Below are 24,237 nucleotides of genomic sequence, written 5' to 3'. Positions count from 1 at the left end.
ACAAGGTTCTTAATTATAAGGGAGATATAAAGTATAGACAAGAGGCTTAGATGTGAGATACACAGAATAGACGAGGGTCTTAGATGGGAGATATACAGTATTGACAAGGTTATGAGATGGGAGATATACAAAATAGACAAGAGAGTCTTAGATCGGAAATATACAGTATAGACAAGGTTCTTAGCTGGGAAACATACAGAATAGACAAGAGTCTTAGATGGAAGATATATACTATAGACAAGAGTCTTAGATGGGAGATATAAAGTATAGACAAGAGTCTTGGATGGGAGATACACAGAATATGCAAGAGTCTTAGATGGGGGATATACCGAATATGAAAGAGTCTTAGATGCCAGATATATAGTATAGACAAGTTTCTGAGATGGCAGAGATATAGTAAAGAAAAGTTTTTTAGATGGGAGATATACAGAATAGACAAGAGTCTTAGATGGGAGATATACAGAATAGACAAGAGAGTCTTAGATGGGAGATATCAGGGTGGCGGATCACGTGATCCGCGATGATATACTTCACGGAAAAATGGCGTCGAAAACAGCCCCCTCGACGGGTATTATCAGGTAGGGCAGCTCTGATTACCTCTTGATTATTGTTATATATAGCCTAAAACCATCTATGTGTTGGTCCAGCCTTAGTTGTGCAATATTGTGTCTAAAATCCCAGTAGTTTGTGAGAACATTGTGCACGAAGGTTACGATCGGCGATCTTGAGCTAGGGTATATTTCACGGATCGAACAGAATTTCTTCCTAAATCGTCATTTTGATAATGATGCTAGATATAAGTCATAGTTAAATAAAAGTTTGACAAATTTTATTGTTAGAAAAATATACTATATACCGTTGTCATTTGAAATAAACATATGCGATGGATTCGTATGAAATTGGTATAATTCACGCACAAATTAGTGCGAGGATTTTTGTCAGGAAAATGGTATAATTCACGGACAAAACAACATCTGTTTCAGATAACATGACAAAATGAAGGCCAAGTCCCACCTTGGACGAAGGAGAAGAAAGACTCCCGTTTCAACAAAAGCTTCTTATATAGTTTACCCGTCAAACGTCGTCGTTGGAGTGAAGAGAGGACCATTGAAATCACCTTTTAAACCCTTACACTCATCTCACTATAATGTGTCACCGGCGTTTAAAAAATCAAAACAGTCCTCATCTCCCTACTTTTCTCCGTTGATTTCTTCACGGCTGTCGCCAATATGTAAATCACCCTACACATTCAAGAGCCCACGCAGCAAAAAGCTCAAGTCAAAATCATCCCGATCGCTATTTGGCGACTGTATACCAGAGACGGATGGAGGGCTAATTGAAAAAAACATCGAAAAAAACGAAGAAAAGGAAAATGAGACCATTGAGGAAAAGGTAATCGAACTTGTCCCAGATGTCTTACAAGAACTGTCCAAACACGATGGACTCGATGTTTCACTTTATCAATTTTTTCGCCAAATAAAGGAGAAACGATTTCCAATTGACAACATCGCTTTTCGGCTGTGGATTGAAGTTGTTAGATGGTTTGACTGTAACACAACTACAGCAATGAGATACTCAACTGAAACAAAGACATTTTGGAAACTTGGTTGGAGATTATTTGGCGGCAAATTTGTTCACTTTATGACCGGTTATAAAAGTCACGGAGATACTGTCATGAAGCGTTCCAACCCTGGTAACTACTCCCCAAATTCATTATAAATGTTATCTTAATGTTAGAAAATGTATCACATTATGTATATTCCTTCGTCGATTGATTTTATTCCCGTAACAGTCTCAATTATGGAACGGATGCGTAATGTAGTTTACTGAAAAATCCCGAAAATACTGAAGTAGTCTACTTACCTGTGTCTTTGATAATTAGCCTTGCTGAAGAACAGCTTGGCACAGCACTTGTAAGGTGCATTGTTCTGGTGTACTCTCTTATGGTCGTTAAGTCCTGACCTACTCCGGTAGCTCTTGCCGCATACTTCACACAATACATGTACCATTGTTCTAAAATTTCATAAAGTAAATTGCCTCTAAGTTATGTGCAGCGCGTTATATTAAATCACTTAACTTCAATTTTTAGAAAGGATTGACTTAATTGTAATTGAATCTTCTAGAAAACACAACCATACAATCCCGGTTAGCCGTGAATTATACCATAATTAATTTGTCCGTGAATTATACCAATTTCATACGAATCATCGCATATGTTTATTTCAAATGACAACGGTATATAGTATATTTTTCTAACAATAAAATCTGTCAAACTTTTATTTAACTATGACTTATATCTAGCATCATTATCAAAATGACGATTTAGGAAGAAATTCTGTTCGATCCGTGAAATATACCCTAGCTCAAGATCGCCGATCGTAACCTTCGTGCACAATGTTCTCACAAACTACTGGGATTTTAGACACAATATTGCACAACTAAGGCTGGACCAACACATAGATGGTTTTAGGCTATATATAACAATAATCAAGAGGTAATCAGAGCTGCCCTACCTGATAATACCCGTCGAGGGGGCTGTTTTCGACGCCATTTTTCCGGGAAGTATACCATCGCGGATCACGTGATCCGCCACCCTGGATATACAGTATAGACATGGTTCTTAGATGTGAGATACACAGAAGGGACAAGATACTTAAATGGGAGATATACAGTATAGACAAGAGAGTCTTAGATGGGAGATATACAGTATAGACAAGAGTCTTAGATGGCAGAGATATAGTATAGACAAGCTTCTTAGATGGGAGATATAAAGAATAGAAAAGAGTCTTAGATGGGAGATATACAAAAGAGCCAAAAGTATTAGATGGGAGATATACAGAAGAGACAAAAGTATTAGATGGGAGATAAACAGAATAGACATGGTTCTTACACGGAAGATATACAGAATAGACAAGGTTCTTAGATGAGAGATATGCAGAATAGACAAGAGAGTCTTAGATGGGAGATATAAAGTATAGACAAGGTTCTTAGATGGGAGATATACAGAAGAGACAAAAGTATTAGATGGGAGATATACAGTATAGACATGGTTCTTAGGTGGAAGATATTCAGAAAAGACAAGGTTCTTAGATTGGAGATATAAAGAATAGACAAGAGTCTTAGATGGGAGATATACAGTATAGATAAGAGAGATTTAGATCGGAGATACACAGAAGGGACAACAGTATTAGATAGGAGATATACAGAAAAGACAAGAGTCTTAGATGGGAGATATACAGAATAAACAAAAGTCTTGGATGGGAGATATACAGAAGAGACAAACATATTAGATGAGATATATACAAAACAAGGATGGATAGTATTGCAACAGCAATACAAAGTCCCCTGCCTGACCCAGGAGTGCAACTATTTATTTCCCATTTTAGGATTGTCCGGACATGCCTCAACCAATGAGAAGCCGGGGCCAAAGAAAAATTGGGATGCACAACTACATGTGATACTGATCATGAATACCAAATTTCGTAAAAATCGGAGTAGTACTTTAGGAAGAGTTGTCCGGACAAGCCTCAACCAATGAGAAGTCGGCAGCCATTTTGAAAAATGAATTGTTGAAGAAAAAAAATGTGGGATGCACAACTACATGTTATACTGATCATGTATACCAAGTTTCGTTAAAATCGGAGTAGTACTTGAGGAGGAGTTGTCCGGACAAGTCTCAACCAATTAGAAGTTGGCGGCCATTTTGAAAATTGGTTTCTCGAAAAAAAAAATGTGTGATGCACAACTACATGTTATACTGTTCATGTATACCAAGTTTCGTTAAAATCGGAGTAGTACTTTCGGAGGAGTTGTCCGGACAAGTCTCAACCAATTAGAAGTTGGCGGCCATTTTGAAAATTGGTTTCTCGAAAAAAAAAATGTGTGATGCACAACTACATGTTATACTGTTCATGTATACCAAGTTTCGTTAAAATCGGAGTAGTACTTTAGGAGGAGTTGTCCAGACAAGCCTCAACCAATGAGAAGCCGGCAGCCATTTTGAAAAATAAATTTTTGAATAAAAAAAGTGGGTTGCACAACTACATGTTATACTGATCATGTATACCAAGTTTCGTTAAAATCGGAGTAGTACTTTAGGAGGAGTTGTCCGGACAAGTCTCAACCAATGAGAAGACGGCAGCCATTTTGAAGATTGTTTTTTTGGGAAAAGAAAATTTGGCATGCACACCTACATGTGATACTGATCATGTATACCAAGTTTCATTAAAATCGGAGCAGTACTTTAGAAGGAGTTGTCCGGACAACTATTGTGTGACAGACAGACAGACAGACGGACGGACGGACGGACGGACGGACGGACGGAGGGTAAACCTATAGTCCCCCCGTTTTTCAAACGGCAGGGGACTAATAAACAAAAGTCTTAGATGTGAGATATACAGTATAGATAGGAGTCTTAGATGGGAGATATACAGAAGAGACAAAAGTATTAGATGGGAGATATACAGAAAATGCAAGAGTTTTAGATGGCAGATATACAGTATAGATAGGAGTCTTAGATGGGAGATATACAGAGGAGACAAAAGTATTAGATGGGAGATATACAGTATAGACATGGTTCTTAGATGGTAGATATACAGAATAGACAAGAGTCTTAGATGGGAGATATACAGAATATGCAAGAGTCTTATATAATAAGATGGCAGATATATAGTATAGACAAGAGTCTTACATGGCAGAGATATAGTATAGACAAGAGTCTTAGATGGCAGAGATATAGTATAGACAAGTATCTTAGATGAGATATATACAAAATAGACAAGAGTCTTAGATGAGATATATACAAAATAGATAAGAGTCTTAGATGGCAGATATATATTATAGACAAGAGTCTTACATGGCAGAGATATAGTACAGACAAGAGTCTTAGATGGCAGAGATATATTAATAGACAAGTATCTTAGATGAGATATATACAAAATAGACAAGAGTCTTAGATGAGATATATACAAAATAGATAAGAGTCTTAGATGGGAGATATACAGTATAGACAAGAGAGTCTTAGATGGGAGATATACAGTATAGACAAAGTTCTTAGATGGGAGATATATAGTGTAGTTATTAGATGGGAGATACACAGTATAGACATGGTTAGAAGACAGTGCAGTCAGATATCCAATCGAGACTTTTCCCTGTCAAAGATTATACCGAAAACCAAGTCTGAACAAGATACCGGTTTAGTTGAGAAAAGATCGTTTTTTACAGTAGATTTAGAAAGAGATTAACTGGGGAGACCTATAAATAGGGTAAACAACGTTGTCATGGTCATCTTTACCTATTGATAAATTGTTATGTGCATACATGGAATGTTGTATACATGTTTGAAAATAAGATACATTTTGTGACGCATGGAATTATGTTTAAAATTGCATGTGGTATAGACGCCTCCCGATAAACATGTAGAATTAATTTTAAGTCATTATAACCCTCTGTCATGTAAACGTGAAAACGCAAAGACTGAGTTGTAGTCATTAGTGGAAGGTTATCTGTATGAATATGTGAAATGTCATTCTTTCTGCAGATAAAACATTCAAGACGTTTCTCCAGACATTGACCAAGACCATGTTGTACTTCCTGATTTATAACGTTGTGTTGTGGAAAACATCACTATCAAGCATATGACAGTATTTTGCACATAGTTTCATGTCACAATTCACATAAATTTCTAAAAATTATATTAATTATGTGAATTTATATATCTTGGATCTGCAAAAGCATTCTCCAAAACAGAAAGGTACATTTTCAAAATGTAGCAACATAATTGTATGCAACAGGTTCTGACCTGGGCTCTTTCGAATATCTTCCCATCGGTTTTCACATTTAGCAGGAATTTTATTCTTTACAACCACTAACTAGTATCTATGAGGTTTTTTTTTCTGGAACACAGTTCCAACTCAGAACGAGCCGACTTTTGTCAATCGGCAGGGATACCATTCCATCAGTTACGTTAGATGTAGGTTTGAAGACCACAAACATAATCTCTCGTAACACTGAACAAAATTCTGTTTTTAAAAATATTTTCTTGTCTATGAGGCTACCTGACAATATTAATTTGTAAAATTTGAAATCATTAAGATATTAAATTATATCTAAACAGAATAATCTTAATCTAGGGTGGTTGGGTGGCATAGTGGATATCACACTCATTTTTCTACTAGGCCTACCGGGGTTTGATTCCCCAATCGGGCATGAAAAGGTAAATAGGGCTATACCTGTCCTTCCCGACTATGTACTTTCCCCCCCTATACTCCGGTCTCCTCCCACATTAAGACACCTCCGTGGTTCCATCCGGGCCAACAAGAGTAGTTAATATAAATGTTATAACCTTTTGCGTTATTGTTGTAATCAAAACATTACACGAACATATTATCATTGATTTACAAGAAAATTCAGGAACATGGCCGCAAGATGTCTGTATTCTTTTTTTCTCTTGTCAACTTTGTCATCGTGGATGTTTACTTGTCTCCATGATGTTTACGGTGGTTGCATTATGGGAAGACGGAATCCCAGTTAATGATGGTTTAATTGTTGGTCTGCATTAAGTCTTCATTAAACCTTAATTTATTAATGATCCCTTAAATGACCTTTCCAACAACACTATTTGAATGATCCATTCATTAAACTATCATTAGATATTTAATGAATCATTAAAGCATTATGATACTTTAATGGTGGTTTAATTTAATGAACGTTCGAACAACCGGCCTCAGGTTCTTAGATGGGAGATATACAGTATCACAAAAATACATTTTCACCAAAGTTCTTAGATAGGAGATAGTATATGCTAGGTTCTTAGATCAGAGATGTAGAGTATAGACAGGATTCTGAGATCGGTAATATACAGTATAGGCAAATGTCATAGATGGAAGATTTACAGTATAGCATTAATGATTAAGCAGGAGTAGCAACTACCATTTTTAAAGACTCTGGTATGTCTTTTCTAGTGGACAGAACCCAAAGCCTTCTTCCTCACAGGGACAAATGCTCAACTGAAGGCCAAAATTGAGGCATTGTCCAGGGAGACATTAGAAGGAAGAAAGTTGTTAAGAAAGAAGAGAAAAGATAAGATCCCAAATTTAGTTGCCTCTTACGATCATATGCAATTGGAGCAGCAGGTAGAATTCTTAAGCACTAACCTGCAGGAAATATTTTACTATGTAAATGTACATATATGTTGTACCTATTTAGACGATTTATACAGGCAACTGCCTGTTGTCTAATAATATACAATATATATAGATTGATCACCCCATAAAAGAATATCTAGGTTTTCATTAATATCATACTTTGTCATTACACTTGATGAATATTATTGTTGGATTAAACTATTGAGATCAGTGTTTAAGCTGTCTGATTTGTAAGTATACATGCATAAGGATGGCTCTGTTTATCACTAGATTCGGATGGAATTTCTTCGGTACAAGAACATCGCCTACAATAGATACATACAGGACCCCAGGACAAAATAACTACAGTAACTACTATTTTGTTAGTGTGTAAGCATTTTTTTTTTTTTTTTTATTAATTAATTATCCATCGCCAAGTGCCAAGTATACCAGTTGTGTATGCATATTAAAATTACTATTAATTGCTAATTACTATTAGATAATTGTGTGTTTAATTCCAGGGCTAGAACTTTATTTTCAAAACCACTAGTCAGTCGGGCTAGCCATTCAAAATTTTACTAGTCCAAATGTAAATTTCACTAGCCCAGTCGGGCTAGTAAAATTGAAAATTACTAGCCCGAAAATATTGGAAATATAACAATGAATATCTATGTGAAATTGTGACATATTCATTATTTTGTTTTTCATGATATTATACATGTATGTGTCCTCATATGGAACAGATCAGCAGTAAATACTTAACTTATTTGTTGTGATAATAATCAGAATATAAACAGTAATATTAATAACATCATAACTTAAATTAATAAGATAAATAAATGAGTATTGGAATTTGGAGAAACGGCAGAATATGGTCGACCATGCTTTGCAACATAGAACTTACTGTTAAATAATGCATTTACTCTCTTTTGTACAGTAGGATTTAACTTTTGACCACGTTTGTCAGACATTGATCTGTCAATGCATGAGCAGTTAGTGTGTTTTTTCTCATATTAAAACAACCCTTAATAAAGGCATCCTTACGATCACTCATCCCTGGATAGGCCATGCATACCTTGCATGTCATGGACTGTCCTGTGGTGTCTATTTCGACCCACGGAATTTCTTGTTGCCGCTGTTCTTTGAACTTCCGTTCGCGTTTGTGATCTTTTTCTCTTTTTTATTGCTTTCATCCTCATTATCATCAGAATAACGATCACCCACTTTCCGTTTCCTAAGACGTTGAATGTAGCAGTCCATAATCAGTTACTACGAACGCGTTTACCATGTGTCAAAAACGAGCTGTCAAAAACGAACCTGAATGTTCCATTTATAATTCGTTCGATACAAACGCGAACATGACCAAGACTTACCATGTGCTCAACATCGGAATCCTCGGACTTCATTATGGTCGTAATGCTTTCGGAACTCTCGGGCGCTTACTAATGTATACACACGGCAACATGTCGAGTGAAAACGGAAAGTGGAGGATCGTTTTTTTCAGCGAACATACAAATAAATATTACACAAAGGTATGTGAGTTGTTTATTGAAATATTGTCGGGCATGTGACACTGTGATTTTTACTAGCCCGACATTTTGATCAAATAAAGTTATACAAGATTTCCACTAGTCAGTCGGGCTACCAGAATTTCAAACCACTAGCCCGGGTATAAAATCTACTAGTCTCAGACTATCGGGCTACCTTTAAGTTCGAGCCCTGAATTCAATTTTTAATCAGCCAATATATATCTAGAGCTAAATATTCTAAGTTTGCTTTTTACTTTAGCATTTTCACTTCAAGCACATATCACTTACCCGGGTATGTTGATCTTGTTACATGTGGGAATATGTTGATCTTGTTATATGTGGAGCTATGTTAATTAATCTTGTTACATATGGAGCCATGTTAATATTGTTACATGAATTGATATGAGTAATCTTGGTACCACCTAGCATTTGTTTTGTTGTAAAAAATCACTTTGCCTTTTCATGCTTATTTTTCATGATATTTTGACTTTTTGGAGAATTCATGTAATTTAAAAAAAAAAAATGATTATTTTAAAATAAGGGTGAAAAAATGCTATAAGTCTTGATAAATGTTTAGTGGTTTCATGGAAAAACCTCATTTAATTGAGGAAAATGATCTGCAAAAAGAATCTTATCTTTCATGGCTCTTTTTGTTTCACCAAATTTTGAAAATTTAAACATTCAAAACAAGAGGCCAAATGCCTTGCAACAATATGATCCAGTTAATCTATGTTCATTGAATGGTATAAACTGGTTTCTTAATTGACCAATTTGTCAACAAAAACATTTGTTTTAATTGTTGAGAGATTTGAGTAAAAGATCACTGAAATTACAAAATTACTATGGTCATTGTAAAATTTACACCAACATAATGCAGCCTTAGCTCCAATACACTTTCATACAAAGGGATGCCATTCTTTCTAGACAGTTTTTTGAGACACATTGACCTGATTTTTCAAAATTGATGTTTACCATCCCAATCATTGTTTCAAGATTTACACCTGTTTGACTCATGTGACTTTGAATGTAGGTCAAGGTCATTTATTTGAACAAACTTGCTAGCCCTTTATCCAAGCATTTTACCAACCAAATATTAAGTCCCTGAACCTCTTGGTTATTGAGAAGAAGTCGCTTGAAGATTTTAGCTTATTTGACCTGTGACCTTGAATGATGGTCTAGGTCATTCCTTTGAACAAAATCGGTAGCCCCTCACCCCAGCATGCTACAGGCCCAATATCAAGTTCCTGGGCATCTTGGGCATATTGAGAAAAGTTGTTAAAAAGAAACATGAGGCCCATGGGCTAACAGTCACCTGAGATATGAAATATATTTTAGTTAATTTAACTGACCGTTTATGGCCCTGCCCATCAGCCCCTAGGGGTCAGTCAGGGCTAACATGTGCATACCATTAAGCTGTCATCCAATACTGATAATGTTAACCAAATAAGAATGAATTCCAAAAGAAATAAAACAAGAGGCCCAGAGGGCCTGTATCGCTCACTTGGTTTCATGAGATATGAAACAAGAATGATGCTGAAGTATATTTGTCGCTGGTATTGGTATGTCAATATATATCATTTTATATGGGTACATGTACATTGGTTTTATCTTAATACTGAAAATTCCAAAAAGTGCATTAATCCGCGACCTCAGAGGGATGCTACATGTACCACACAAATGTGAGTGATATCCATTGCTTAGTTTCAGAGAAGAACTTGTTTACACCAATTGACCCCTTTTGACCCTGACCTCTGCCCCCTTGGGGGTCAGCTCGTTCCTTTATGCAATTTTGAATCCCTACCCCAATAGGATGCTACCAGTCAAACCATTGCTTAGTTTCAGAGAATAAGTTGTTTAAATCAATTTAGCCAAATTGACCCCTTTTGACCCCACCCCTCAGCCCCCTGGTGGCCTGGGTCAACCCCAACATTTTTACAATTTTGAATCCCCACCATATAACCATGCTACCATACAAATGTGAGTAATCTCCATTGCTCAGTTTCAGAGAAGAAGTTGTTTAAACAAATTGACCAATTTTTGCCCCACCCCTCAGGCCCCTAGGGGGGTCAGCCCCACCATTTGTACAATTTTGAATCCCCATCCCATAGGGATGCTACCTGGGAGATATGAGCGAAATCCATTGCTTAGTTTCAGAGCAGAAGTCATTTATTTCAATTTTGCAAAACTGACCCCTTTTGGCCCCGCCCCTCAGCCCCCAGGGGGGTCGGCCCCGTTATTTGTAGAATTTCAAATTCTTACTCCAAGGTGATGCTACCAGTAAAATATGAGATATCAATTGCTTGGTTCCAGAGAAGAAGTCAATTATATGAATATAGCCCGATTGACCACATTTGGCCCCACCCCTCAGGCCCGTGGGGGGTCAGCCCCATCATTTGTACAATTTTGAATCCCCTCCCCATAATGATGCTACCAGGCAATTATGAGCGATAGCCATTGCTTGGTTTCAGAGAAGAAGTCGTTTATATCAATACCTCCAAATTGACCCCTTTTGGCCCCACCCCAGAGGCCCCCAGGGGGTCAGCTCCATCATTTGTACAATTTTGAGTCCCCCTACTCATAGGGATGCTTCTGACCAAATTTGTTCAAATTCTGATCAGCGGTTATGAAGAAGATGTCAATTGTTGACGGACGGACGACAGACGGACGGACGGACGACGGACGCCACGGTATGGCATAAGCTCACCTTGGTCCTTCGGACCAGGTGAGCTAACAAATCATAATCAAAAATGTGATTTCCCTATTTAAACTATAGTAATATTGGTTCCCTACCCAGGGGCAAACTTGTGACCCCAGGGTCATGAAATTCATAAATTTAGTAAAGCACCATAAGACCCTTCTACCTATGAAGAGTATATGGTTCTACATTATTAGGGTCTTGAGAAGAAGATTTTTGAAATTTCCTCAGGACCCTGGACCATATAATTTACAATTTTGGTTGACCTTTAGCCATAGAATCTCCCTGCCAAACTTCATAGAATTTGGTTTATGGGTTCTGGAGAAGAAGTGGAAAATGTAAATTGTTTATGGACGCATGAACATGGCAATTAGAATAGGTTACTTGATACTTTGTCTCAGGTGACCTAAAAAGTTGACGCCAGACGGCCGAATGCCGCACCACACCACGGCATAAGCTCACTTGCCCTTCGACAATCTTTGGACTCACATTTTGTCTACCATAGCTTGTGATAAGGACAGACAACCAATCCTGAATTTTGTGTATGGAGTGAAGAACAGTTAGTAATAAGAAACTCTCGAGTGATATGTAGAATTTGGTCAAAATTGTCCAGCAGTTTTGAAGAAGATGATTAAAATGTATAAATACATAATACAAAACAAGTACACAATATGTACACAATATTTACTCTGTCCTATCAATGACACCTTGACCTAAGGGCCACTTTTAATAGATTGAAAACTGGGATTAAGTTGCTGATTATAACTAAATGTGCCAATACTTACTAGTGGGGTGACACCTAAAGGAGTGTCACAGAAAGAATGTAGTGAAGTGAGGGACGATAACTCTGGTTGAGCACGAAAGACGGATAAAATAAATGCTGAAAATGATACATGTATAAGAATGTCCGTCTTGAGTTCAGAGGTTCCATGCACGAGTCCTGGTTTACATCAAAATCGTTCAATGTCAATATTTCGACCAATAAGAAGCAGCGTGGTTCTATGGAAATAAAACCCTTGAGGTTGAATTTGCATATAAAATTTGACCAATTGAATTCCTCCATGTGGTAGCTATGGCAATGGATCCCATGTGGTTGAATTCGATTTCCCCTATTTATAACTTTTCATCCACATCCAATATCTAAATTTCGACCAATCAGAAGTCTTTCTACGGCAATGATACCCATGCAATGGAATTTGCAGTCCCCTAATACCTCTATATACCATATACCAATTGTAATCAAAATCAAACAACATCTAAATTTTCACCAGTCAGAGGCAAGTAAGTCTGTGCCGGTCATCTTGGTTGACCGATCGGGAAATAAAGGGTCAGATGCACACCCCATGACCTTGAAGAACACTTGTGTCAAGTTTTTTTAAGTGGGTGGCTTAATTAAGGTTAAGTAATGGTTATCTTATAACACTGGTAATCCCAAAACCTTTATTTCCATTCCTTTAGCATCAATATCTTCACTTGCGCTTAATCATTTAAAACTCCCAACTACATTTAGATACTGTATTAATACTGGCGCGAAGAAATTGAAGGTTTTGGGGTTATCAGTGTAATAATTCTCACAATTCTTCAGTTTTCTGGAATATGACACATTAATTGATTACGAGACATCAATCGGCGTCTATCCAAACATACGTTCAGGGCCTCTTGTGTGTTATTCAGTGAGGTAGTCACCTCCTAATATAAGGAGACCCAGCCTCAAAATGATCCTGATTGAACCATATACACGTGGTGATAAAACAAGCAAACAAACATAAGTTCAGCTTAGTAACAGATGTGCTCGCAGTATTCTTGGCAATAAGCAAGAGGCCCAATGGGCCTGTATCGCTCACCTGGCTCTACAGCAACTTTGAAGTTGATTGATGTCATTTCTAAAGATAATATGTTGATAACCTCTTGATTCAAATATCATTGTAGGCTAGTTTAATATATATTAAACATTTTCTAGTCCTTCATTCAAGCATTCTATTGACCTAATATCAGGTCTTGAAGGCTCTTGGCTATCGCAAAATTATTGTTTACAGATTTAAGCCGATTTCACCCGTGACCTTGTTAATGTAGGTCAAGGTCATTTATTTGAACAAAGTTGGTAGCCTTTCACCCCAGCATGCTACAGGCCTAATATCAAGTCCCTGGGCCTATTGGTTATTGAGAAGAAGTTGTTTGAAGATTAAAGCCTATTTGACCCATGTGCCCTTGAATGAAGGTCAAGGTCATTGATTTGAACAAACTTTGTAGCCCTTCACCCAAGCATGCTTCATCCCTAATATCAAGTCCCTGGGCCTCTTGGTTATTGAGTAGAAGTCGTTTGAAGATTATAGCCTATTTGACCCATGTGACCTTGAATGAAGGTCAAGGTCATTTATTTGAACAAACTTTGTAGCCCTTCACCCCAGCATGCTACATGCCCAATTTCAAGTCCCTGGGCCTCTTGGTTATGGGAAGAGGTCGTTTGAATGTAAAAGTTGACGCCGGCCGGACGGACGGACGACGGAAGCCGCACCACGGCATAAGCTCACTTGCCCTTTGGGCAGGTGAGCTAAAAATCACAAATACTGAAAATATAATGACGTGGGATTCTGGATGTAAAAAGGCGGGAATTCCCCAGAAGGCGGGGGTTCCCCAGTGCAGTGTTAATGTCAGGCTTACTGTCTTTCGATTGTACGTACCCGTGTTCCCTTAGCAGAAGCCGTTGCATTTTCATTTCAAACATATTTTATTGATGAATCAATGGGGATTAAGCAACAGGCATAGCCTATATAAGCTCTCTCCCTAGCTTCCAGTATATAATAAATGAAAATTAATAGATATTGTAAATGAATGGGGAAAAATGAAAAAGAAAAAAAGAAACTAGACAATTAGAACACATACTTTCTCATACACACAAACACACATTATACATTCACAGACATTGCATGCATGTAATTATATAATTGTTATTAAAACTAATTTTATATATTTAGAAGATACTATGAGCTGGTGGGCATTAACATATACCATATACTTACACTGTGGTTCAAAATCAACAGATACTAAGAGTACTAATGTTAGTTTGGTGTTACACAATAAATACAATACTTAAATATATTATGTCATAACTTTTAAATTAGTTATTTCATACTACTTGTATACATATATACCTTATGAATTATGACCACATAAAGTCCACTGGCAAGTGATGCCCAGTAGTCAATCAACACAGGTAATTATTTTGTATATAATAATATCATAATAACATAATTTTACCAGCCATTACGGGTTAATACTATTATTTCAACATCATAAATTACTATTACACCATCAACGATTTATAATAACTATACCTCTAATGATCTGTCTATATCAGCTATTTGAACCGTTGTGTAGCAATAATGTATCTATGCACACACTCAAGCAAATCCTGGTTCTGTACATGATTAATTTCTTGATTGCCATTTAGAATTATATCTAAAGACATTGTATCAGTAAAGTCTTTATCAATTAATGTAAAATCTTGAAATAGAGTTTGTCTAGAATCAGTAAAGCTAGGACATTCAAAGAAGAAATGGTAGAAGTTTTCAATTCTGTAACCACAGGAACAATTTGAAGTATTTTTCAAATGGTCTTTAAACAGATCATAATTTAGCTGACTCACTCCATTTCTTAATTGACACATTATTATATTAACTTTTCTTGGTTCTGAATACTTAAATACAGGTGTGCATACTGTTTGAGCTGTGTTTCCTACTATTGTCTTTTGAATTTCCCTTTTAAAGCTACTTATGTTATTGATATTGTTAAAACTATTATTGGGACTATTCCATATGTTCATCATACTGGGAAAGAAACTATTAGCATATAGCATTGTTCTGGGACGGGGCACATTGAAAATTCTGGAGTGTCTAAGATTGTGTATATTTTCTTTTGGGTTTATTACATAAGGTTGAATAATTGCATATAGGTAACTTGGGGTCATTTTGTTTACTATTTTAAAGAAGAAGATGTGTTTATGTTTGTCCCTTCTAGTCTGTAAGCTTTCCCACCCTATTTCTTTGTATAATATGTCATGACTAGTACCTTTTCTTAGACCAGTAATTATTCTTATTACATCAAGCTGGATTGATTCTAAGAGATCATTTTCTTGTTTTGTACAGTTGTCCCATATAACACAAGCATACTCAAGTATAGGTCTAATAAGTGTGACATACAGGGTTTCAAGTGCCTTTCTACATAGTTTATATTTTAACATTCTAAGTATATTCACTCTTGTACAAGTCTTCTCATAGATAGAGTTTATATGATGTGTCCAGTTACCTTGTTCATTTAAAAAGACACCAAGATGTTTATTATTTGTTATGTTGTTTACCTGAGTATTATTAAATATCAAGTTTGGATGCAAGTTATTTGCATTAACTTTCTTGGATACTATTAAGGATTCAGTTTTATCCGGGTTAAAAAATATACCCCAATCATTTGCCCATTTGGATATTTTATGTAAATCATCGTTCAGTCTAGCAGCTGCTTGATGTTGGTTATCACCTATTATTATGTACAGTGAAGTATCATCAGCGAATAACTTTATATTACACCCAATCTCATTTTCTAGTATATAGAAGGAATAAGTATGTTCCAAGGACAGAGCCGTTGCATCACGGACATGACAGAAAAATGAACTTAAACCAGCAGTCAAAGTGTCGATTTTGCAGTGTTTGTACCCAAAATATCTCCATAACTAGATTATTCCCAGATATACGGGATATGCCTGCACATACATGTAGATCACACCGAGTTTTATAAGTGTGGAAAGTTTTATCAAAATGTATAGAGTCGCTTTTCAGTTAGCTCTGGCAAAGTGGTCTGAATTAGCCACATGTACATTTCGTTACATCCTTCAATACACTACATTCCACACATACTTGGTTACGTCACTGGTGACGTAACATCCGCCACCTCTCGATAAAATACGACCCTTTTTCAAAACCCTATTATGGCCGTTCTATGAAAGATATAGAAAAACTAAAGATTCCATTTTTTTTCAGAATCCTCTATACTTGTTATGTTTTGAGTTTCAGCATTTTTCATTAAAGCGCTGATTTTTAAGGACCGGTTAAACAGAAGCTACCCAAAATATCTCATGCATACGATTTTCCACAGCGATACCAGATACATCCAGACCTAGATCGAGCCGAGTTTTACAATCGTTCAAAGTATCAACCAAATTGTATGTGCCATTTTTCTGTCCTCAAATCGCTATTATATTCGGCAAAATAGGCGAATTAGCTTGTATTACATTATGTTCCGTAAGGAACGATAACTTCATTATCGCCCCTTACTACACTTCATTCTTTACTGTTGCTGTTTTAGGTGTAAAAGATTTGGGATTTGAACACTTGCATGTTGTACATATTTCCATATTTACATCCTGTAAACAAGATTGTGTGTTGTTGTCATCATTGGTTCCATATTGGGTATCCGGGGTATTACTATAGGCATGTTATAGTAGGGGGATTTATGTGGATATTTATAAACACGGAGGGGAAGGGGAGGATATTTTTTATACAAAATATATGGGTCGGACGCACGGTTGAGTTACATTAGCAATATGTATAATTCATCATCATACTACACCTTCTCAACACTATTACATTATGAGTGTAATAAAATGTTAAACTTATGCTGTGTTGTCATTCATTGATATGTGGCCAGCCATAAAAGTTGAGACTGAACCACAGAGTTGACAACCTAAAATCACTATATGGGGATACACTGATGTCTGACACCATAACTTTTACGTAGGAATAGGGAAGATTTGTTTAAAAGATGATGCCATTTTTGACTGAATTGGCCCCACCCCTCAGACCAACTAAAGGCATTGTGAGCTAAAAACTAAACCTATCACCAGTTTAATGTTCTTACCTACATTGTGTATTATGGAGATTACAATACCATAGTCCAACCTTCCAAAGTCTCTAGCATTAAGACACATCTTTGCTTATTGATAATTTTAATTTTAATTCTTCATAAGTTCAATATCCCGAAATAAATATTGTATCAGAAAGAAGCTTACCATCAAAATCTTTCATTCAGCTGCAGGTGTGGTTGAAGTCCTCATGGTGGTGGCAGGGATGGTTGTTGTTGAGGCAGTAACTGGGGCATTTGTCTCTGAAGTCCTCATGGTGGTGGCAGGGGTGTTTGTTATTGAGGCAGTGACTGTGGCATTTGTCGCTGAGGTCCTTATATGGTGGTGGCAGGCGTCGTTGTTGTTGAGGCAGTGATTGGGGTATTTGTTGATGAAGTCCTTTTTTGTGGTGGCAGGGATGGTTGTTGTTGAGGTAGTGACTGGGACATTTGTCGCTGAGGTCCTCATGGTGGTGGCAGGGATGGTTGTTGTTGAGGCAGTGACTGGCATTTGTTGCCGAGGTCCTTATGGTGGTGGCATGGGTTGTTGTTGAGGCAGTAACTGCGGTATTTGTCGCAGAGGTCCTCATGGTGGTGGCACGGGTTGTTGTTGAGGTAGTGACTGGGGTATTTGTCAACAAAGACCTCCTGGTGCATGTAGGAGTATATAGTCTGATTGACAGTTGTGGTTGATGTCTCCGTTGGAGGTGATGAGGGCAAATCATAATCTAAAACTGAATGAGCCTGAAACAAAAGTAAGATCCATGGTAATTTTAAAGAATCAAGATGTAAGAGATCAGTGAATATATATGGCACAGCATTATTAACTAGACGTGTCGCCTTGCTCAAGTTATTACACATATACAGTCAAACCTGCGCTAACGACCGTCTGTATATACAACCGTCTGTCTATAACGAGTGTCTGTCTATAACGACCACCTGTCTATAATGATCACCAGCATATAACGACTGCCTGTCTATAACGGCCGATTACAAGATTCTCTGTGAGATTTTATTATATAACCCTCTGAATAACTACCACCTGTCTAATGTGACCAACGACCCATGATATTGGAACACTGGGTCGTTCATTTGTTTTCTTCAGCGACCGATTTCTGTCAGCCATCTTCTGCTCTCTGCAGTCATCCCTCATGAAATCCCCATAAAAATCAGAAACTTTTACCCTGACCTGATTATATATGAACTAAAGGTTCCCACAACCCTGGCCTGATTTATATATAAACAAAAAAAACTTCCACCTGTTAGCCTATAATTACTCTAGCTGCCCTGGCCAGGGACTTGATGAGAGAGGAGTCACGTCACCATGCGTGTCATGTCTGCGTTACATTACAACTATGTAAAGCCGGTTTTATTTGACACTGTTAATCAAACAATAATCATATCTCTCAACAAGCTGTCCTCATATGAAAGCCAATAATGCATTTCTTAATTGTAGCTGTCAGTAGTAGCGTTTGTACTGCCACCTCTGTTTGTCCCCCTGAATCTAAATTCCTCTCTAAATTCTGCCACAATGCCTCCAAGATGAAAATCCCTGCCGAAAATGTGCAGATGGGTCCCGTCATCTGGTTTCCAGGGACGCTGGATGGCACAAAATGTCATATGCGGTAGCTCAATATAGGGACCAACCAATTGTTTTTCCATACTTCAGTGTTAACGTTTTGGAGTATATCATTAAAATTCTTGAAATCAATATGGCAATTATAACTTAAGTTTAGGGTCTCATATACAGTGTAACACGTAATAAAAACAAGTTGGGTTCTTCAGCTCAAATCTGAATTCTAGCCTTTCAGCCTTCTTATCATGCTGCTGTTTGTATTTCGCATGCACTTTCAAAATATTTTCCTTAGCTAATTGTCGACATGTCTCATTATTTTCTAATATCTTAGCCAGATGTGACTCTGCTGTTTTCCCACTGATGTATACGTAGGTGTAAGAACAGTATCTGTAGGCATACTACATTCTCTTCCAAATACTTAAAAGTGGATATTTTTCGTGCGTTGAAATTTTCATGGTGTGGATATTTTCACGCTGTCAGTCAGGATGAAAAGATAATTTTGTGCTGCAATGTCATTGCCATGTAAATAAATAAAGTAAGATTATCTTCGGCAAACTCCATTGAAAGCTCATGATGATCGGTCCAGTAAATATACCAAAATTTGATCAACAGACACGTTTATGTTAATTTGTTGGTTGTGTGATCATTGCATTACATCTGTGTGACAGAAAAAAATCCATTAATATATATATATGATATTTTAGCTTGATTCAGTTTTTTTACGTTGAAAATACACCACGTATGAGACACCTGATTGCAACTTTAGGCCTCGAAAAAGTATAAATAACATGCGTTATCAGTAGGGGTGTCACGGTTAAAGGAAGGACGGTTAACCGCGGTTCACAAGCTCACGATTCGGTTCGGTTTGCTGTTTGTGAATTTCGGTTCGGTTCTGAATAAGTCAGTCGTTATCGTCCACATTGTAGCAAAGGTGTGTGTTTTTTGTGTTACATGATTGATATCTTTAACGATACATGCCTTTGACTATTAACTATGTTGTCGCACATTCGCAATGAAAAACACGAGTGTATTGGTTAGGATTGTTTACCGGACACAGATGGCAGCCAAACTTAAATCAGCTGTGTGGGAATATTTCAATTTTATTAACAAGGATGGCGTTGCCAATAATACAATTTAACTGAGAGCAATATTTTTAAAACGCAATTCAAATATGCAACGGGATCGACGTCTTCAATGAAGGCACACTTTTCCCGTAAACACGGCATAACGTTAAAACTCAGGGAGCCTACCGCAAGGACTACGAGGTCAGGCTCATGTCAAGGTTTGCCACGGTCCGAAACCAGTGGTCCCTGTGCTGATGTTGTTGCTCAGTGCTCACAGTATTAATGTTTTACAGTTTGGTCAACAATTTATTTAAATATTTTCTAATCTAGTCAACAAATGATGCAGTGGCAGTCTGGCAGAAAGTCAGAGATTTTGTCTTTTTTTTCTTTAAAATTCAATAATGAATACCTTGAGATAAGTTTTTTTTTTTTTTTTTACTGTTTTATTCTTTGTTAGCATATTAAAAGTTATTTTAATGCCCATATGTTCTTTTAAGTTCTTGTTTAAGATATGAAAAACAAAGATTACAAGGTTGCTTGAACCGAAACGAAATAACCGAAAACCGACAAAAAAAAAAAAGAGAACCGAACCGAACAGAAAAAAGTCAGAACCATGACACCCCTAGTTATCAGTACTCGTACTGTATGGTATATTAAGAAATCATCAGTTTATTGTTGAATGTTTAATTGCGGCTGAACACCTCTTAATTATTTCCAATCAAATTATTACCTGTAAACCTGCTCCCTCAAGCTAAGTAGACATGGCATGAGAGGCGTCACTCGCGGTCAAGTTGAAAGGATCTGACTAGTCAAACCAATTAGAGACAATTGAACAGCATTTAAACTTTACTTTAAAAGTTAAACCTAACTTTAAAAGTTCTATTATCACGTTCATGATACCCATCTAGAGCAATTTCAAACTTTATAACATCTGTTGAATCTATTACATCCTGAGGAAGGCTGTTTCAGAGATCAACTACACCAAAATTTTAAAGTGAAGACATTTTTTCTGTATATCAAGGGGACTATGCTTTTTAAAGTGTTTGTGTGAACTGTTCTACTACTCATGTCACACTGATACATGCTTATAGCTATACTCTCGGATCATAAAAGTTTTTCACAAATTGAATACATTTATAAGGTCTCCTCGCATGCAACGCTGCTTTATGGTTGGTACCGTTAGATTAAGTCTCTGCAGACACTCTGTATATGTAATGTGCTTAAATCCAGGTATTATCTTGGTAGCTCAACTCTGGACATTTTAGATCAATATCATATACAAATTCTATACACTGGAGGCATATTCTTATAGTGTAGTCACACAAAAACAAGTGACTTAAGCAACAGCTTAAAACATTTTTATCCAAATAAGTGAATGTTCTTATATAATTATATATAAGACCAACAATACTATTGGCTGTTTAATTTGTTAACATTGAATTGAAAATGTGTCCAAAACTTTAAAGACTTCATTGCCTGTTATAGCTTTTCTGTGTACATTAACTTACAGTGTAATTAATGCATTGTTGACATGATTTTGTCCGCCACAGAAACGGTTCTAATTAAGTACTGAGCTGTTTGCTGTTAAAACATACAACACAAAATGGACATTCTTGTATCTTGTAGGCCTAATGTTATATTTCCAAATGCACACCAGTGTTTGACTGTCTATATGTAGCTAAACGGTCTTACCTCCACTCTCCGGTCTTTTGAACTACTCCTCCTTCTCTCTGAACCTGGATAATCTATTTGGAGATTAATTTTGAAGAAGTTTTCTTTCAGTGGAGTTGTAGAGTGATGAGATGAGGTAGAGTGAGGGGATAATTAAAATTGGTTGGAATTGCTCCAGGCTTCAGTCGGGAGCTGATCGGTTCAAACGCGATCAACATCTACCACGGCTCTCTCTGAAAACACATGTTGTCTTGACACAATCCTGTGTGATGATGGAGAAAATCCGTCTCTTCATTTTTACTGTCGATGTATGCCGTCCGACATTTCCTATCTTCTTGAGACCAAAGCATTCTACTTTTCTTGCCATCGTTAAAGCTGTTTATATAGAACACAATGGCACACTCCCATGCTTGTTTACGTTTATGCATGCACGACTACAGCAGGTCGAGTCGATCGCTGACATTGACATAGCTTTACGTCACCGGCCGCCTATTATCCATAATGCATTGCGATGTTCGGCCAATCGACTAAATGAGATGTGATCACATGATCTGTTTTACTACGTGTTTACTATGCGAAAAACACGTGTTGCGTGCATAAATGTTTTTTTTGCTCTGGGTAATTCATTTCTGTAATTTATTATGCAATATTTTGTATCATTAACGTTAACACGATTATAAACAATTTCCCCATTGGAATTACACGTTTTTATAAAAGACTGTGAAAATAAAGCATCGGAATCGTTATCACTAATGTATTCACATATACATGTGTTTTTGTACTAGGACACGTGTCAATCCATGCGTGTATCGTGCAAACACGCACGGCACACATATCACGAGAATTAAGCAATTCCGAGTCACAGCTAGAAATTGGCCGATTATAAATTAAAGTGACATGACATTTTGAAGTGAGGGAATCCCACCCGAGAAGCCTCCAAATTACAATAGATAACCTAGTAAGTACATGTATTATGTATATAGAGGATCTTACATGAGCGGCTATGTCATATGGAATTTACTAAACTCGTTCATTGATTTGAGGTGTTTAAATGAGAAAAAAGAGCCGTATGATTATAACTTGTAATTTAACACAAAGCAAAGTATTTGATATACTTTTTAGTTTGATGAAATTGGTAATGATATAATTATTACTTTAAACAAAATCATAAATAATTTCAATGAATTATTACTTAATCTTACTGTATATACCGGTAGGTAATTTTAAAATATCTTTTTGTGCAGTATTTATTCATTGAATATTGACCTTTGATTTTGATGAGAAATACAATGAAATCTACTGGTAACATACACATGTAAAATACAGGTGACTTAAGTGACTTCACCAGACTATAGTTACTGTACAAACATAGTCAGTAGGGTGTTTCAAAATGTAGGCGTTCATGGAATCAGTCGAGAAATACACGATACGTACAGCGAACCGTACAGTCTACTTCGACTTGGAAAAACGAAAGATCAAATACAGTGTATGATGCATGTGCTAGAAATGCTGGTGTGTATTCCACACGATAAGATATGTGGTTCCTGTAACGAAGCATAGGGTGACGAAATAAAACATTTAGTCACGTGATGTGAGTCTACAGTAATAAACATAGAGAAAGCTACTTTGAAACTATAAGGGACAGTTTTCCTATTGTACTTTATATACATGTACATTTGTCCGATTTACCTGAAGAACAAATGTTAAATGTGTTGCACGGTAAGACGTCTGTTATACACGAGAACATTGACATTTCAGATGATATTCGGAAGGATCTAATGTGTCTAGGAGTACGTTTCTTATGTACATGTATGTATATCCCAACGCAGGTAGAACGTGTGATAATTTAGAACATGTATACCAAATACATGCACAATGTAGTTATGTTAAATGGCGACAGAACTGTATAATAGACATTCTACAATAAATTTCTGATTTAGCCTGGATTTAATTCAATATCGTCATACCATTTTATATAGATGTAGAAAGTAAATTACTTAACTTGAACTAATCTTATAAGGAAGATCACTAACACTGTGCATGTACATCTATGTAGCTAATTAGGTATAAAGTATAGATACGTATTTTGAGTAACTTAAACGACATCCAGAGATCTAGGAATAATGTGATATCAACTTCAAATCTCTAAATAGATGGGTTTCGTCATTGTTCCTTTATAAGTTTTCTGAAATCAGAATGTCGTGTTTGCAGACGGTTGTATTATGCCGTCTAAATTCAAATGCGGGACCGATGAATTCCTAACTATTACGTTAGTATCGATATGTACACGAGTATGAGGTCGGTTTTACCACGTGTATACTCAGAATCAGGTGTACTTTTAAATGATAATGAATCAATTCAATCTAACAGTGTGGTCATTTTAGAACTATAAGATGATAATAAAGTAATCTTATGAACAAATACGATACAAAATGTACTTTACAACACAAGAATTAATAAAAACAAATGTGTATAGTTACTACAGAAATGGAGCCATTGTGCTTTTAAGAGAACATTTAAAGCAATGAAGCTGACTGTAGACAAGAAACGTCTGTCTGGCTGTGTCATTCTCTCTATAGAAATTATCTTACTGGTGTTGGTTTGATCTGCACTATTTAATATATACTACTTATATTGTTAAGTATATAATCAAGTTCGTTGCAATACAAAATATATTATTTGAAATTTT

General features: G+C 36.5%; 1 protein-coding gene across 1 annotated transcript in view; it reads right to left on the bottom strand.

Moving 5' to 3' along the window:
• The window catches only part of LOC117319269 (uncharacterized protein C2orf16-like), a 45,061-nt gene extending 23,035 nt beyond the window's left edge, over positions 1–22,026 (bottom strand). The window contains exons 1-2 of the mRNA XM_033874103.1: positions 21,570–22,026; positions 17,407–17,981 (exon numbers count right to left, since the gene is read on the bottom strand). The gene's annotated coding sequence lies outside the window, so the exon portion shown is untranslated. The remainder of the gene's footprint in view (positions 1–17,406; positions 17,982–21,569) is intronic.
• Positions 22,027–24,237: the final 2,211 nt, after the last annotated feature.

Source organism: Pecten maximus, unplaced genomic scaffold (assembly GCF_902652985.1).
Source record: "Pecten maximus unplaced genomic scaffold, xPecMax1.1, whole genome shotgun sequence".
Classification (NCBI taxonomy): domain Eukaryota; kingdom Metazoa; phylum Mollusca; class Bivalvia; order Pectinida; family Pectinidae; genus Pecten; species Pecten maximus.
The sequence above is the reverse complement of the archived record's forward strand: the minus strand, read 5'-3'. Positions and strand labels throughout refer to the sequence as shown.